Source organism: Emydura macquarii, unplaced genomic scaffold, assembly GCF_026122565.2.
Source record: "Emydura macquarii macquarii isolate MOO-44397 ecotype Brisbane River unplaced genomic scaffold, CSIRO-AGI_Emac_v2 contig_3390, whole genome shotgun sequence".
In the NCBI taxonomy this organism is placed as follows: Eukaryota; Metazoa; Chordata; order Testudines; family Chelidae; genus Emydura; species Emydura macquarii.
The window spans coordinates 3,247,802-3,264,275 of NW_027133527.1; the positions used below are offsets into that span (position 1 = coordinate 3,247,802).

Here is a 16,474-nt window from a genome sequence, read left to right on the forward strand (position 1 = left end):
AAAGCCCACTTATTCCCAACTCCCAGCCACCCTGCTATGTCCGCTCTGGGTCCCTCTAGCACAGAGACGGTCAAACATGGCAGATCCGGTTCTAGACTCCTCCCAGCTCAACCACTGGGCTTTTAAAAGGCTAAGAATACCTGTCCCTGGAGAAGGAGTTGAGCTGCCCCCCCTCCCCGTGAAGGCCCTTCCCACTGGGACTGCTTTTGGAAGATGCCTGTTAGTTAACCTGACCGTTGCAACGGTTTCTTGAGGTAACGACTCTTCTACTGCAGCACAGCGGCTCTGAGGGGAGCAAGCACATAGGAAGGAAGCCAAGAGGAACACCGAACGATGCGTCTCTCCCTGTCCTGCTCAGGTGGGAAACCTGAGCTGGCTGTCCTTCGTTTCTTAAGGACCACAATCCAACATGATTCTGCCGGGGAGCTCAGTGGCACTTACCCGGCAGTGGAAGCCTGAGGCCTGTGAGACTGCCCAGACTGGTCATCCAGGGGCTCCACTCCCCTCAGATGGCCCCACCCCAATAGCACCATCCCTGATTCATTTTGGCCCATCCAGCTCTGGCAACAGGAAGCCACAGCAGGGATGCAAATTCCCGGTTCTTCCCCATTCTCGGCCTACAAAGGTCTGCTCCTGCTCTCCACTGCATGACTTCCCGTGGTCTCATAAGTAGGGTGTGTGTGTGTGTGTGTGTGTGTGTGCGTGCGTGCGTGTGTAGGGTTGCCACAGGCAAAGGGGTTTCACAGGTGGGCAGGAGGCAAGATGTGGGTACATTCAGGTAGGAGAACTCAGTTATAGGTGCAGGATAGGGCCCCACAACATCTAGGGCCAGCCATGTTCTCTGCCCCCAACAGCATCATAAAAGGTCTTAGGATGGCTCCACTGTAAGGCCTGCTAGTTAACTTCAATTTATTCTGCAATCCTGTTACTAAACTGTGATGTCATGTCGGTGGGTCACAACCAATATTGCCAGGTTTGGTTCCTCATGTCAGGAAGTTAGGCCAGTCCGTTAGCTCATCACATCATCATGTCAATGCAGCCAAGTTAGATTGTTGCTGCACTACGGTGCAAGGTCCTCCCGTACTGCTGCAATAGCACAACACGAAGACCCATCCGTGCCACACACCGCCACCGTCACCACCAAGCTTCCTGCAGCTGCAGTTATTGCAACATCAGGCTCATGAGACATTCTCACATCACCACTCTTTTTTTTCCTGCAAGATCAACTTTCAACAGGTGACAGCTAGCAATTGGTCAGAAACAAAACCCTGGATCCAAACTTCCTGGCATGGGTCCACCTCCAGAAGTGGCCTGCAGCAGAAATGAACTAATTAACAAACTCTAGAGAGAAACAGGGCTGAGAGCAGCCATTCTGTGGTTCCTCTCAAGTCCTCTTTCTTTCTGAAAAAAGTCAAGTTTGCCTCACTGAAAGCACTTCCCCACTTGGTGCACAGAACAAACTTCAGACAAACCCAATTTCCAGTTAAAAGCAATTTGGCTTTTCAATAAATCCATCTCCAGGCATGTCCCTGGGAAGAGCAAGCGGAGCATTAACAAGGAGAGACGCAGCCATCTCAAACTCTTTCTGTTGTTGAGAATAATAACAATAATAAAAAAAAGCACATTACCGAGAGCTCTATGCTTATCTCCAATCTGATTTAATTAGTCTGGGATTCAGTGTATGGTTCTGGAAGGCTAAGATAACCGGGAGCTTTAATTGCTGCATGGCTGGTGTGTGCTTTTTCACTAGTCTTCACTCACATAGGGCAAGGCAATGGAATGTCAGATCCTTGGACTTCTCACACTATTTGTCTGGCACCCATGCCGATCCACTAGCGCTGTAATGTTGAAATGCTAATGTAGACCAAGCACAGATACTTCACCACTGGTAAACACCACAGTGGGGTAAAGAAAGGTTGAATATGAAAAGTTCTAGTGCAGACACACTATTTGCTCCGTACAGCACCATGCACATCTTAGGTGCAAGGTAATAAATTAAATAATAGATAAGGAAAAAGCAACAGATAAAACTTAGATTCAATTTTCCAGGGCATAGGCTGAGTCCTTGTTCCTGTGAAGTGCATAGTGCACTTCCAGGTACTCGCTAATGATCATTTAATTAAATTCTGCAACCATGGCAATACCGCTTTATTTTTAAACTATTGTCTAAGCTTTCACCTAAGTCCTTCTAAAGACACTCAGCAACTGTGTTTCTGGGATGGCTCAAACTTTGTAGGACGACGCTGATGGTAGGATTTGCTGTTAACATCATTCACTGTGAAGTCTGCCTCCTCTGCTCCCCCCAGTGATTGTTTGAGAAGTGTCTCACCCAACCAGTCAGATCCATGGATCGGGAAATGGAGCAAGTCAAATGAATAATTCGCTATTCAGTGGTGAACTAACCTCTTTACACATCATTTCCCACCCTCGATTCACCCTGCTCTAGACAGGATTCTATGATTTTTCTACTCTATATGGAATCCTGAAGTCACAGCAAAGTTTCCAAGATGTAGGCCTGCGGTAACAAGCATATTTAAACTAGAGAAGCAGAATCACAACGTTCAGCTCCATCGCCTAATGGATATCAGGGGGGCTAGTGAAGCCATTAGCTAAGCAAGTGATAATGCAAACAACAAGAGATTACCTGGAGCAGGAGTGGAGACAGAAAGGATTTTTTCCAGGCTGGGATGTTTTAAAGCAACAAAAAAAAGCTAGCTCTTATACGATGCTTTTCTTCAGTAGTTCTCAAAGCCCTTTACAAAGGAGGTCAGTATCGTTATCCCCATTTTACAGATGTGGAAACTGAGGCCCAGTTATTAAACAAGTAGCTCTAAAGACCAGTTTAGAAGGGATGTGTGGGGAAGATGTGCCCTGACCATTCATCTCTACAGTTAAATCACTGCTTCAAGACAGGTGCTATCCACTGACTTAATCTTGGAGGAGGTTTAGCAGGGCAAGGTCAAGGACCAAGCACCTGGAAAGTCCTAGCTTGACTCACATACAGCCTGTCTAATTCAGCTACCCTGGTGTTTTTGACAGAAGCATCAGTAAACCAAGCTGGAAAATTGCTACCCAACAGCAACGATGCAATAAAAAAACCTGGATTCTGCTTCTCTGAGCTGAAGAGGCCCAGGGGAAATAAATGACATCTTATTTAGATGGTATCTAGGGCCTGGAAATAGAAGCTTGGGGGGGGGATCTCTCCCTTGTGGGCTTCACTTCCCGATGGTGCAGGCAGATGCAACGCACAGCTGAAGTCAAATGGGGCTGCAGAGGCTCAGCACCTCTGGAAACCCAGCTACCTGTTGTGTTTGGCACCTGCATGAAGATTTACGGTGCCTGTATGCCGGTGAAACAATTCAGCACAAAACACACATGCCCAGCCATTCAGAACCCTTTTTCTAGGGAGAAACTTGGGGCAGCTCCACAATGGAACTAGAATGACTCACAGCAGCTGAAGATCTAACCCTACCCTCAGCCCCGCATCTCTTGGGCCCATTCTATCAGATAAAACCCTGTTGCCCGGCTCAGAGGGGTTAGGGTGACCAGATAGCAAATGTGAAAAATTGGGACAGGGGGTGGGGAGTAATGGTGCATATATATAAGAAAAATCCCTGTATATCAAGACTGTCCCTATAAAATCGGGACATCTGGTCACCCTACAGGCGTTTAGCCATCACCCCCAAGGTCAGACAACAGTCACCCCCTACCCCAATCTCTTTCCCTTCCTGTTCTTGAGAACAGCTGGTTTTATGGCCCCTTCACCGGAGAGCAGGATTGCTATTAACTCCTTATTTGCCAAGGCCATGGTGAGTTCTCCGTGCCCAGTCTCAGCGTCGCACTTTGGGCCCCGTTTCTGGCCCACGGGTCACACCCTACAGAGCAACTGCATCTTGGAACAAAGAGCCAGAGATGGCACATTAAAACACTGTGTCTTCCCAACCTGCCTGAATCCACAGGCTGCTTGTGCTCCAAGAGAAATTTCCCTATAAAATAAGCTGAAGAAAAGTCTGAGTGCTGTGTTTGCACTCTTCCTGTTATGTGATCAAATGCTCCGACATCGCACGGAGAAAGGGGCATTCTTGGGAAGGATTAAAATGTACGTGGGTCTGCTGGGATGCGGGGAGAGAGACCAGGAGCGCATGTAGGTAGCTGAAGAATTTGGGGGAAGAAGGAGGAGTTAACCCCCCCCCCAGGTTCTTCCCCAGCAGAAGAAAGTTTGCTTGGACCGTAATCAGCAAGCACATCCCTCACTGTGTACGGTTGGGCCTTAGAGGAAGAGTAGGCACAGGTACCTGAGGGATGCTGGAGGTTGCGTGGGTGGAAGCCGCATGGGCATGTTAGATCCTGTGCCAATTATCTCTTCAACGTGCCCTGCTCAGAGAGTTTGATTTTCAGCAGCCCGCTAGGCTACAAAATAACCAGGCAGAGAATGACTGGGGGAGAGTACGAGAGAGAAGACAGACAGCTCGGGGGGTTGCTAATGGCATGTGTCAGTCAGTCTCTGGCTGGTCGGAGCCCAGATGGACAGGGAGTGAGAGGCAATGCTTCAGAGGCTCCGAGTGAAGCACATTGGTGGTCTCAGCGCCGCCAGGGCACCGCCGGGGCAGTATCTAGCTTGTTACTGCAAAAAAAAAAAACTGGATTGAACTCAGCTCCGGCATAAATGGGTCCACCCCCCAATGAAGGCAATGGTAACTGCACCCGCTTACACTAGAGCAGAGCGTGTCCTGGTAAGTCAGAGTCACTCCAACAAACAAAACGCCGTCCAGTGTGGGAGGATGCGTGCCGAGTCTGCAGCGTTTGCCCAGAACAAAGGCTGCAGGGACTGTGAGACCAGCCCCAGCTCTCTTGGCCCAAGAGGCAATCTCAGAGGGGGAGCAGAAGAGAGATCTGGGAGCAGCAGCTGAGGGAGACATGAAGGGCCCCATTTTGGCCCCACTTTCTTTCTGGTCAGCACCCTTTGCACAAATATGCTCCCCCTGGGAAGCAGAGTCCACATGCAGCCCTGGTAAGCTTGTTATTGATGGCTGCTGCTACTGGGGAAATAACGCACTTTCCCCGCCCTGCTGGCTTGGCACGCAGCACTGTCCAGTCCACCGAGTTCTGCACTCACACTGGACTTCCTTGCCTGGATTTCGTTGCAGTGTGGTCAAGAAAACCAAACCCAGCGTTAACAGCAGTTCCAGCTCCTCAGTGGAAACAGACCCTGAGCTCCCCTGCTTCTTGCTCTAATCAATCACTGCTTGAGACCGCGACATTTCTGGCCCTCACGTTCCCTTTGACAATGCCACGTAAAGCAACAGAAACCAGTGTCCCCCGGACTCCTGCCCCGAGCACGGCGCTGGAGGTGATGGCTGTTCCTGTTTGAGCTCATAGGTAGGAAAGACCATAAATGCCAGATCCTTGTGTCCGAAACCCACTAGCATTGACTCAGCCCCTTCAGCCTTCCAAAGGAGACAGCAACATGCAGCTTACAGCTCAGCGGTCTTGCAAATGAGACTTAGAAACTGGTGGTTTTTGCCAAGTGGGCGTGGATAACACAGAGCCAACACCCCTTGGAGCACTGGCCAAACCTTTCCCCCTATGCATGGTGCTGTGCGTTGGCTGGCTTTGCAGCAAGGTATTTGTAGAACAGTGTGGTCGTGTCTCTTTAAAATTAGCCCTGCGCAATCACCAGCACCCCTCCTATTGGTAAGGGTCTTTCATGCAATGCAGACACACTCGTGGTCTGCATGGTCCTAGCCCACAGGAGCCACCTTCTTATAGATCTAATAAAGAGACTTCATCCCCCTGGTCTCACCCTGGGTTCCTAAAGCACCAGGGCTGCAGAAGATACACTTGACGGTGTTAGAAAGTGCAGCAGGAACCAGAGCCAGTGCTAGGTGTAAGCAGACTAAACAATTGCTTAGAGCCCCAAGCAGCTCAAGGGGGCCCCCTATTTGCTTTTTATGATGTGCTGGATGTAAGGGGGGCCCCTTAAATATTCTGCTTAGGATCACCAGTGAGCTAAAACTGCCTCTGACAGTAACAACCCAGAGGGGCCGGGCTGCCTAGCAACTGCCCAGGTAGTTTCCTTGGTAGTTAACGAGCTCCTCCTTGTTATCTCAAGTCTCCTGAGTTCAGTTACGGGGCGAGAACTGTTTTGCAAAGGTGTACGCACCTGTAAGGAAAATCTAAATGTCTCCACGTCGGCAGGAGAGAAGTTTCTGCCTTTTGGTACTTTCTCATCTTGCAGCCTTGGTTATCCAGAGAGTTCCTGGAATTACAGCAGCCTTTGGTCTTAACCAGCAGAGCAAAAGGGCATTTTAGCCCCACGTGCTCCAACTCCCAGTTTGCTGAGAAGAATATAGCAGCAAATGGAACTAAAGTGGCTTGGGCTAAGCAAGACAGCTTCACAGAGTGGGGGATAGGATGCTTGAGCTTCCCGCAGTGTGTTATCCTTCAGACTCCTTGTATCCCCTCCTCTGGATTTACAACTACTCAGCAGAGGACAAACAGAAAATCCCTCAGAGTGACGGGGAGGTGGAAACCTGCGTCTTGGATGCTGGCAGGTCCGCTCAGTACATAGGTGTGTGGATTGCTGCAGGGAGAACCACTTGGAGAAGAAGCGTGGTCTTGTGGTTTAAGCACTGATCAGGGAACTAGAAGGTTTGGGCACAATTGTCAGTTCTGCTGCAGACTCCGTATGTGATCTTGGGACATGCCACTCTCTGGGCATCAGTGTTAAAAATATATTTTTTTAAAAGGCAATTTTGACCAGAATCTGTTTTGATCCATTCATGGCATTTTGGATGACATGTCCTTCGAAGCAGCCTCTAATTGGTCACCCAGGAAAACCAGCACAGGCTGGAGTACAGTTGGGCCATTGTAATGAGCCAGACAGATGTCAAACTAAGCAGAAGCTCGTTACCTTCAGGGGTCCACAAGCAACCTCTTTCCCCAGCTCTGGAACCAGGAGCACACTGGTTGCTAATGGCTTCAGGAGGGCTCCGGGCTCCATCTCTCATGGGTAGAGACCAGCTGGACTGATGATTGTGCACTTCACAGTTGACGGATGCCAAACCTCCTTGCGAGTGGCTGTTTAATGTTTAAATGTGCGAACCCACATGCCATGATCACTGAGCACGGACAAAGGATTCGAGAGCGATCCAGGCAGGTGTGACTAATCTTCCACCCTGGCTATCCTGAGAATGGTCCATCCCGGTCCAGCGCAATCAGACACACAGCGCAGTGGCATGCACATGAATTTGTAGCTATCTGTTCTCTCAGTTGCACGTCAGTTCATACATGTTTGTCTTCTCAAATTCATCTTTTCCATTGTACCTGCTGTCTCCCCTGGGTTATATTTAACCTCTTGATTTGAGACACATTAAAGCTGGGCAGAAGGATGGCAATATGGCAATATGGCTAGTGAAACAAAAGCTTGGGGAGGGCAGAGAGAAGACACCAGGCCAGACATTGCTGCTAAAGGGCTGCTTTCTTTGCTGCCTCTGAGTAACCAGTGCTGCTCCTGTCGGTCTGTACTGCTAAGGAGGCCACAAAATCGAGATTCCACTTTCCCTTCTTCCATCCGATGACAAAGAGCTGGCATGGGAGCTGCTCCCTGAACAATGGCTGCTCTTTCTGTTTACTGTAGTTGCAATAGGCCCATGACCTGGCAGCAACGTAGCAAAATTAAGGTCCTTTCTTGCTGTCCGGGTGTACTGAGGGGCCTGTCAGCAAATCCAACCGAGTAAAAAAATGCAAAACAAAACCATCATCAAATGGTAAAGCGTCCATGAGATCCGCAAAACAAATGGAAGCTGCTCATCTGAAACTGCCTACTTAGTTCAGGGGGACAGGCCAGCCGGTTGTATTGTTATTTGAGAATAGACATCCTTTGCATAATTTGCTAATGGCTGAGAATCCACTAATCACTAGACCCCTGTGTGAGGAAGACAAATGCACTAGAAATTAAGCTCCAGGATGGAAATTGATTATACTAGAGTGGATTAGCACCTCTTTCTCTGCCAGCTGGCCTGCGTCTGTCTGTTGAGCTTGCTGCAGATGTATGTTGTCCTTCTGGTTCACATGCAGGATTAACGACTCCTGAATCTGATGTCCAGTTCTAACACAGGTGGTAGCAGTCCAAACTCCTGCCTCAGTGCTGACTCAGGGGAACTACCCTCCAGAAGGAATGCAGTAGTTGATCTTCATCTACAGGCTTTGGAGCATGGTCCTGCCAGGTGCTGAGTGCCCTGGATGTCCCATGAAGCCAGGGGGAGTTGAGAGCGTTCAGCACTTCACAGGACTGGGTCCTTCAAGAGGAAGTTCCTCTCCAGGGGAAATCAGACCGACAAAGCCACTGACGTAAGTAAAGCCAGAGGGACCAATTACGCTACACTCACAAGCACCTTTCATACAAGCCCCCAGAGCGGTCTGCAATGCCCTATTCATACTTCCTCTATGTTTTAAAAAAGCCAAGCAACCAAAGGCACCACGGAGTGGAGGGGCTGTGGAGTTAATTAAGACTGAAGTGCTCATGTTATACCTGTCCTGCAGTGTGAACTAAATACAACACGTCACAACTAAATTACTTCAAAGGCTCTGATGAGGAGAAAAATGATCTTATGAATAAGGGCATGTGAGTAACATCCCAGCGGCAGCCTGGGCAACCTGGGAGCGACCTGGATTCTTTTTCTTTCCATATGGAGTCCTTCACTTCTGGTGGTCATTAGTCAGTGACTATGACCATCTCACCAGTCAGTGACTGACTAATAGCCACCAGAAGTGAAGGACTCCATATGTGTGTATGTCAGCAGCAGGCTTAACCAGCAGCCTGTCCAGACGCTTGCTTCCCCACGCCCAATCCCTCCATCTCCCTAGATCTTGAATGAACCTTTGACACGGGAAAGAAAAAGAATCCAAGTTACCCCCAATTTACAGGGATGTTCGGTAAATCAGAACCAGGATTCTACTCTTTGCCAGCTACGTTAGCACCACCTGCCCCATCTCTAATTCTGGACGGTTGTCCCTCTCCGGCAGCTAAACAGACAGGGGGAAAGTTCATGCTTGTCTTTTGTCTTGGCCTCCAGCAGCAGGCCCAGTGTGGAAGGAAAGCTGTGGGGTGTCTTTCTGCCCAACTGCATATGTCAAAGGTCTGGCAAACATCGTCTTAAGCCAAGGAGAACAACAATGGGCTTTAGGGACCCCTAAGAGTTGGGAAACGCCTCTAAATTACCACCATCTCATTCCCTTTTCGACTTGCAGTCTATTTTCTTCTGTTTAAAACCAAGGCTTAATTTTAATCCTACATCCATTACCTAAGGGGTTTTTCTTCAATCACAAGTTGCATGGGTGGCATTGAAGTCATTGTGTTTGTAAAAATGAGAGAAGAATTTAGCCTCCATGAGGGGACAATTATTCCATCAGCAGGGTAACTGCAATGAATTCTTCAACAAAGATTTGTTCTCCACCTAGCAGGGCAAATCTCAAAAAGTTGGGGGGGATCTATTCCATTCAGCTAAGTGCTCCAAAATCTGGAAGGTGATTTCAGAACTCTTGGTCTTGAATCCTGTTTCTTCACCCCCCAAAGTCAATGTGGGTGCTGCCAGGAATTTTAGCAGGTGCTGGATTGGACTTTTTGGGTCTGAGAAGGTGCACTGGATTCTTGAAAGAACAAGCTTTCTTCTGAGCTTCACAGTCAAGTCAAAAATCGCTCCGAAACATCCCTTCCTGCGGGATTTCACTGCATCTGTCTTTGTCGACGTTTTGCTGGCACCCAGAAGCGGAGACTCGGGGGAATGAAAGAGACAGATGAAAAGGCAATCATTTTGATCAAGCCTCAGAAATTCTTCACTCCAAGTTTTGGGCCCAGCTCTGGAGTGGTCCGTAGGCAGGGGGTGGTGGTGGATGGGTGAGTGGGTATTTTACCCAAACCAGATTTAATTTTGGGGGTTATCACTCGCTCCACAAAGAGCAAGAGTCAAAGCAGGAATTCTGGGCCAACATCTGGACATAAGGAGAAATATCTGAGCCCCGTCCCTGCCTTCTGAGCTGTAAAGGACCCTAAGTGCAAGGGGGCAGGTGCACGGGATTAGGGCTTGATTTCCTCTGCAGAATCAAGTCCAGCGCATTTGCAACCCCTGTGCCTTCTGAAGCCCAGCTGCTAATGACTCCCTGTGCATCCCTGAGCAACAGGATTTTTAAGTGGCAGACAACTGTGAACCACAGCTGGTTGGATCCACCAGCTACTGTCCGCTGTAGACCAAGGGTGTAGGAGCAGTGGGGGTTCCAGTGGCAGCCACAGGAGCCAAGGATTCCCTCCCACGACACCAAGTCCGGCAACTCAGGCTTACTGCAGGGAACCCAATTTAGCTCTTAATGACAAGGATTGTGTCCTTGATTAGAAAATCCTGCAGTGCCTTTGATGCGGCTAATGGAGGTTACATAACGGCCTGTTCCTCTGTGCTGCTTAGTTTTTGTATGTAGTGAGTAATCCCTGTGTGGTTAATTTTTAAAGGATCCACTTTGCAGCAAAACACCCATAAGTTTTGACAACTGGGACGCAAACCGGTCAAAGAGATGAGAGAGACCCGCCGACGTCAATTACAGCTCTGTGCTCCAGGAGCCCCAAACGCTGCACCCACACTGTGCTTGCTCACAAGAAAATGGAAATGCAACCTCTCCGAGTGCAGTGTTAACACAGCTTCATGAGCTTTTAAATGACAACCGTGTGATTCTCTTACGACTGATGGAAAGTCCAGATGTACATTGCACTGTCGCTGATTGGCACTGGCTAGAGAACTCTGGGTCATCGGTATCAGAGCAATAAGATGTAGGAGGGGGAAAGTGACATCTCAGACTCAGATGGGAACAGTAGAGCTGTCTGATAGACAGAGAGAGATCTGAACACGCGTAATTTTTATTTGGGGTTCTAAAAGGGCTTCCTAGCATCATGTCTCTCAGCATCATTGGCTAGTTGAATAAATGTTGCAGTCTCTATTCTACATAATAAACTGAGGCCCAGAGAGGTAAAGCGACTTGTCCTAGGTCACACAAGGCAGTCGCAGAATCAAGGATAGGATCCAGGATCCTGGATCAAAACTGAGGGATGGTCTCTGCACACTGGCTAAGATGCAACACAAGCTGCGAAAACTAGGTAGTCACAAACAGGATGGGAAGACATAATTAGGGGGGTCTTCCCAGCTGAGGATGTGAGGGAGATTCCCAAACCTGGGCCATTCTTTTTAGGTGACAAATCTAAGAAACAGTCCCAGATTGAGGTGTCATTAGAGGAGGTTTTGGAACAAATTGATAAATTAAACAGTAATAAGGCACTAGGACCAGATGGTATTCACCCAAGAGTGCTGAAGGAACTCAAATGTGGAACTACAGAACTACTAACTGTGGTATGTAACCTATCATTTAAATCGGCTTCTGTACCAGATGACTGGAGGATAGCTAATGTGACACCAATTTTTTAAAAAGGCTCCAGAGGTGATCTTGGCAATTAAATGCCAATAAATCTAACTTTAGTACCAGGCAAATTGGTTGAAACTATAGTAAAGAACAGATTTATCAGACACATAGATGAATACGATTTGTTGGGGGAAAAGTCAACATGGTTTTTGTAAATGGAAATCATGTCTCACCAATATACTAGAATTCTTTGAGGGGATCAACACGCATGTGGACAAGGGTGATCCAATAGATATAGTGTACTTAGATTTTCAGAAAGCATGTGACAAGGTCCCTCACCAAAGGCTCTTCAGTTATAGGATAAGAGGGAAGGTCCTGTCCTGGCTCAGTAACTAGTTAAAAGATAGGAAACAAAGGGTAGGCATAAATGGTCAGTTTTCAGAATGGAGAGAGGTAAATAGTGGTGTCCCCCAGGGGTCTGTACTGGGACCAGCACTGTTCAACGTATTCATAAACGATCCGGAAAAAAGGGTAAACAGTGAGGTGGCAAAATTTGCTGATGATACAGAACTAGTCAATAAAGCAGACTGCGAAGAGTTACAAAGGGATCGCACAAAAGTGGATGACTGGGCAATAAAATAGCAGATGAAATTCAATGCTGCTAAATGCAAAGTAATGCACACTGGAAAACATGATCCCAATTATATATACAAAATGACAGGGGTCTAAATTAGCTGTTACCACTCAAGAAAGAGATATTGGAGACATTATGGATAGTTCTCTGAAAACATCCACTCACTCAAAGTGCCGTAGCAGTCAAGAAAGCTAACAGAAAGTTGGGATTCATTAGAAAAGGGATAGATAATAACACAGAAAATATCATATTGCCTCTTTATACATCCATGGCACGCCCACATCTTGAATACTGCGTCCAGATTTGGTTGCCCCATCTCAAAAAAGATATATTTGAATTGGAACAGGTATAGAAAAGGGCAACAAACATGATTAGAGATATGGAGAAGCTTCCGTATAAAGAGAGATTAATAAACCTGGGACTTTTCAGCTTGGAAAAGAGACGACTACCGGGGGATATGATAGAGGTCTACATAATCATGACTGGTGTGGAGAAAGTAAATAAGGAAGTGTTATTTACTGCTTCTCTTAACACCAGAACTAGGGGTCACCAAATGAAATTAATAGGCAGCAGGTTTAAAAGGAAGTATTTCTTCACACAACGCACATTCAACCTGTGGAACTCCTTGCCAGTGGATATTGTGAAGGCCAAGACTATAACGGGGTTCAAAAAAGAATTAGATAAGTTCATGGAGGATAGGTCCATCAATGCCAGGATTAGCCATGATAGGCAGTGATTGCTGTTTGTCAGAGACTGGGAAAGGCCGATGGGATGGATCACTTGATGATTACTTGTTCTGTTCATTCCCTCTGAAGCACCTGGTATCGGCCGCTGTCAGAAGACAGGATACTGGGCTAGATGGACTATTGGTCTCACACAGTATGGCTGTCTTATGTTCTTATGGTTGTCATAATCCATACACACAAAGAGACAGAGTTAAAATCGCACATGCAGTTGAACTCAGGCACTCCCCCCTCTTGCATGGTTAATGTCCATCTTTAGCATTCTCTGAGGTGAGAGTTTTCGACAAGATTTCTGTCAAAAATCCAAATCACAATTCATATTCATCTGGGACTTTCCAGAAATCTTCCTGGTCAGTATTCAGTCTGGATTCTGGATCCTAGAGTCAGTCTGGGCTCTTCCACTGCGTGATTCCCCAGTGCTTCTTAATCACAAGTGGTGTCAAGGGTGGCACAGGGACCCCATGTGCTCCATTCCCTAACATGAACTGTCCAGAAGGGACATATCCAAAAGGTACCTAATACGTATAGTTCCAGGCCTTTTATTTTAACTAAATATAAGAATGAAGCCCCCTTTGTATGTTCTGATAGGATTTCTATACAGTGCCATTGTATAAGGAAGTATATGTTCATAGCATTGTGCAAGCACCCACTAATTACTCACTTGTAAAGGGGCTTTGTGGAACATTATAAATGGAGGCACAGAAAAGCTAAGTGATCTACCCAAAGCTGCACCGTCAGTGGCAAAACTGAGATTAGAGGTCTCTGGTTCCTGGCTCCCAACCTCACCTTCCTTGCACTGGAGTGCATGGCTTCCACTTTTCACGCTGTGTGAAACGTGTGTTTGCAAACACATCCCGTGATAGATCTAGTGGTGCGTCACAGAACCGGTTCATTTTCTAAAGGGGGTAAATCCCACAGCAAATAGCTTGTGCACTCTATGTGAAGAGAGCAGGGTCTGATTTTGGTCTATCCGTAGGTATCCGTAGGGCATTCTCCAAATCTACACATAATGCTGTTAGTGCCTGAGATAATACTCATCATAGCGTGCACTTGCATTCTTGTTAAAGCAGCTTCTGAGCCATTTAGTAAAATATGACGATAACATGGGATTAGTGCCTGATTGAAATCACAGCTAGTTTGCGAGTTTTGGGGCAACACGGAAACTACAGGGGGCCCTATTCCAACAATCTGCTTTCCCTCTCCCCCCGTCACACACTTTCCTCATGGAAGACACGGGTTTACTCATTCTGGGTGGGGGCTAAAAATTAGTGGAGTTTAGTAAATTGCATTTAGTCGTCAAACAAAAACAATGAGAGTCCTGTAGCACCTTAAAGACTAACAAATTTCTGCGGGCATAAGTTTTTGTGGGCTGAACCCACTTTGTCAGATGCAAGTGGGTTGCAGCCCACGAAAGCTTATGCCCGCAGAAATTTGTTAGTCTTTAAGGTGCTACAAGACTCTCGTTGTTTTTGCTGTATACAGACTAACACGGCTACCCCTCTGGAACTTTTCACCTTAGTAGTCAAGGTATATCTGTCCAAGGAATGGTTTCATTCAGAAGACTCAAATTACTGAGTCATCAAGGACATAAGGGAAAACTGAGACCTTATTTCCCTTCCAGGGAGAATTACCTACATGCAGCACGACTGCTTCAGCTCCCAGCAGGAGCTGAGGAGGAATGTGCCACGCATTTTGAATGCGAAAACAATACCTGCAATTGTAATTTTCAAGAAATTGACTGGACATCTTTAATTTGTGTTTGGGGTGTGCTCTGGGACGACCCAACAGAACAAGTACTAGTGTCTCGGAGGCAATCAGGACACTGAACAAAACAGCCTAGACAAGCACACTTCAAATAACAGCGCAAGCTTCATTGCTCCCATCAGAAAAGGAACTTGGGGAACCAGTGATGCGGAAGGAGCCTGTGATGCTGTAGATGTGACCAGGGCCCACGCATAATCTTTTCAGGCCCTGTATAAACTTGTAACATGGGCTCCCTCCCACACACATATCACAATCCCTCATCCTAAACATACAATCTCATGTGCCATGAAAAAATGTTAATTCTGAAATTACTGTGACATATTCTACATTTCTGAAAAATGCCCCCGCCCCTTTGCTATCTGTTTAACATAGCACCCAGCCTGAGAGTCCGACAAGTTTGCTGACTATTTTGTAACTTTTTGGTCATTATAAAGGTATTATATCCTGTCAATGTCTTGGTTTTGTTCATCTGCTGCCCGAGTTAGTACATTGCCTGACTGCAGAAAGGCCTGGTTTAATTTGCAAAACTGGAGGGTAGATGGGTGTCCTTTAGCTTCTTTTAGTTCCCTTTCTTTTACCTCCGTACACTTCTGGCTGCCTGATTTGTATCTATAGCCACCTCCAGACACGGCAGTATGGGATGTGTGTGTGTGTGTGTGTGACTGTGAGTGAATTAGACACTTACTCACATATATTTTAGGCCTGCAAATCCTACCAGAAGCAGCAGCAGCACTGGCTCCCGCTGTCTTATGGTGCTTTGCTTTGCCCCTTCCACTAGCTGTGCCTCCCTCCTGCCCATGCATAAGGAACTCTGGGACTGGTAGTTCTTGATCTTGGTATGATAGACCATGTCACAGAGAGAAGCCCAAATCTCTCTGTATGTGACCATGGTAAAGAATCACAAGAGTAGCTTTCTTCTTGCACTGAACAATGAGCTTCATAAGAATAAGGAGATCAGGATTAGCCTTCAAATTACTATGCCTCTCTCCCCCTGCTTCACTGCTATCTAGATCCTTCTAGGTCCACCCCCTCCTGGCTGGATTCCTGCCGGAGTTTTAAATAAACAGAACACACCTCATCATGCACTTTACAGGAAAATTGGCCCTCTGTGACGTGCAGTCAGACAGCCTAGCAAGCTGAAAGTTTAAAAAAAGGTAAGAAGCACTTCCCACCAGGAATAAATTGCAAAAATGTGTTTCCGAACGAATGAACGAACACCCACACCCACACCTCCCTTCTCAGCATTTGCGACTGCAGTGCTGCCAACTCTCATGATTTTACCTGATTTTATTTGATGTTTCTCTTAAATTCCCAGCTCCTGAAGTGATGAATCTCAGCTTTCATTACAAAATTAAAAAAAAAAAGAAGTAAGAGCCTATCTCCTATGGTTGTAAAGAAAAGCTTGGAAATGTGAGCTGTAAAGACTCAGAAACCAGAAGGCAACTATTTAAAAAAAAAATCCCAATTTTGTAATTGTTTTAAATCTCATGATTGTTAAGCCAATCTCATGATTTTAGGGGGCCTGAGCCATGATTTTTCGAAGCTTGAGGTTGGTAATACTCCTAATGGTAGCGCTCATATTGACATGGTTTGGGACCAATCTGAACAGTCAGGCGGAAAAAAATCCGGTTCAATTTGAACTGAAACCAATTTTTCATCGCATCAAACAACTCGAAAAACAATTGATTTCTAATGGATCAAAATGTTTTGGGTCAACTCAGACAGAAATCTAATGGTTTTTCGATTCGTTTTGAGCCAACCAGAAAGTTTCAGACAAGTCTATGAATTTTATTTCGACTTTCTCATTTTGCTTTGGCTATTTTCAGGTCTTTTCCACCTTTTTCTTTTAATGGCCAAATTTGAATTCAAATCACCATTTTGAACCAAAAAAGTTGAAATGAAACATTTCCAAATGGTCAAAACAAAACGT

General features: G+C 46.6%; 1 protein-coding gene across 1 annotated transcript in view; it reads right to left on the minus strand.

The window, feature by feature from the left end:
- The window catches only part of CACNA1H (calcium voltage-gated channel subunit alpha1 H), a 429,314-nt gene that overhangs the window by 155,471 nt on the left and 257,369 nt on the right, over positions 1–16,474 (minus strand). The gene's annotated exons all lie outside the window — the stretch shown is intronic.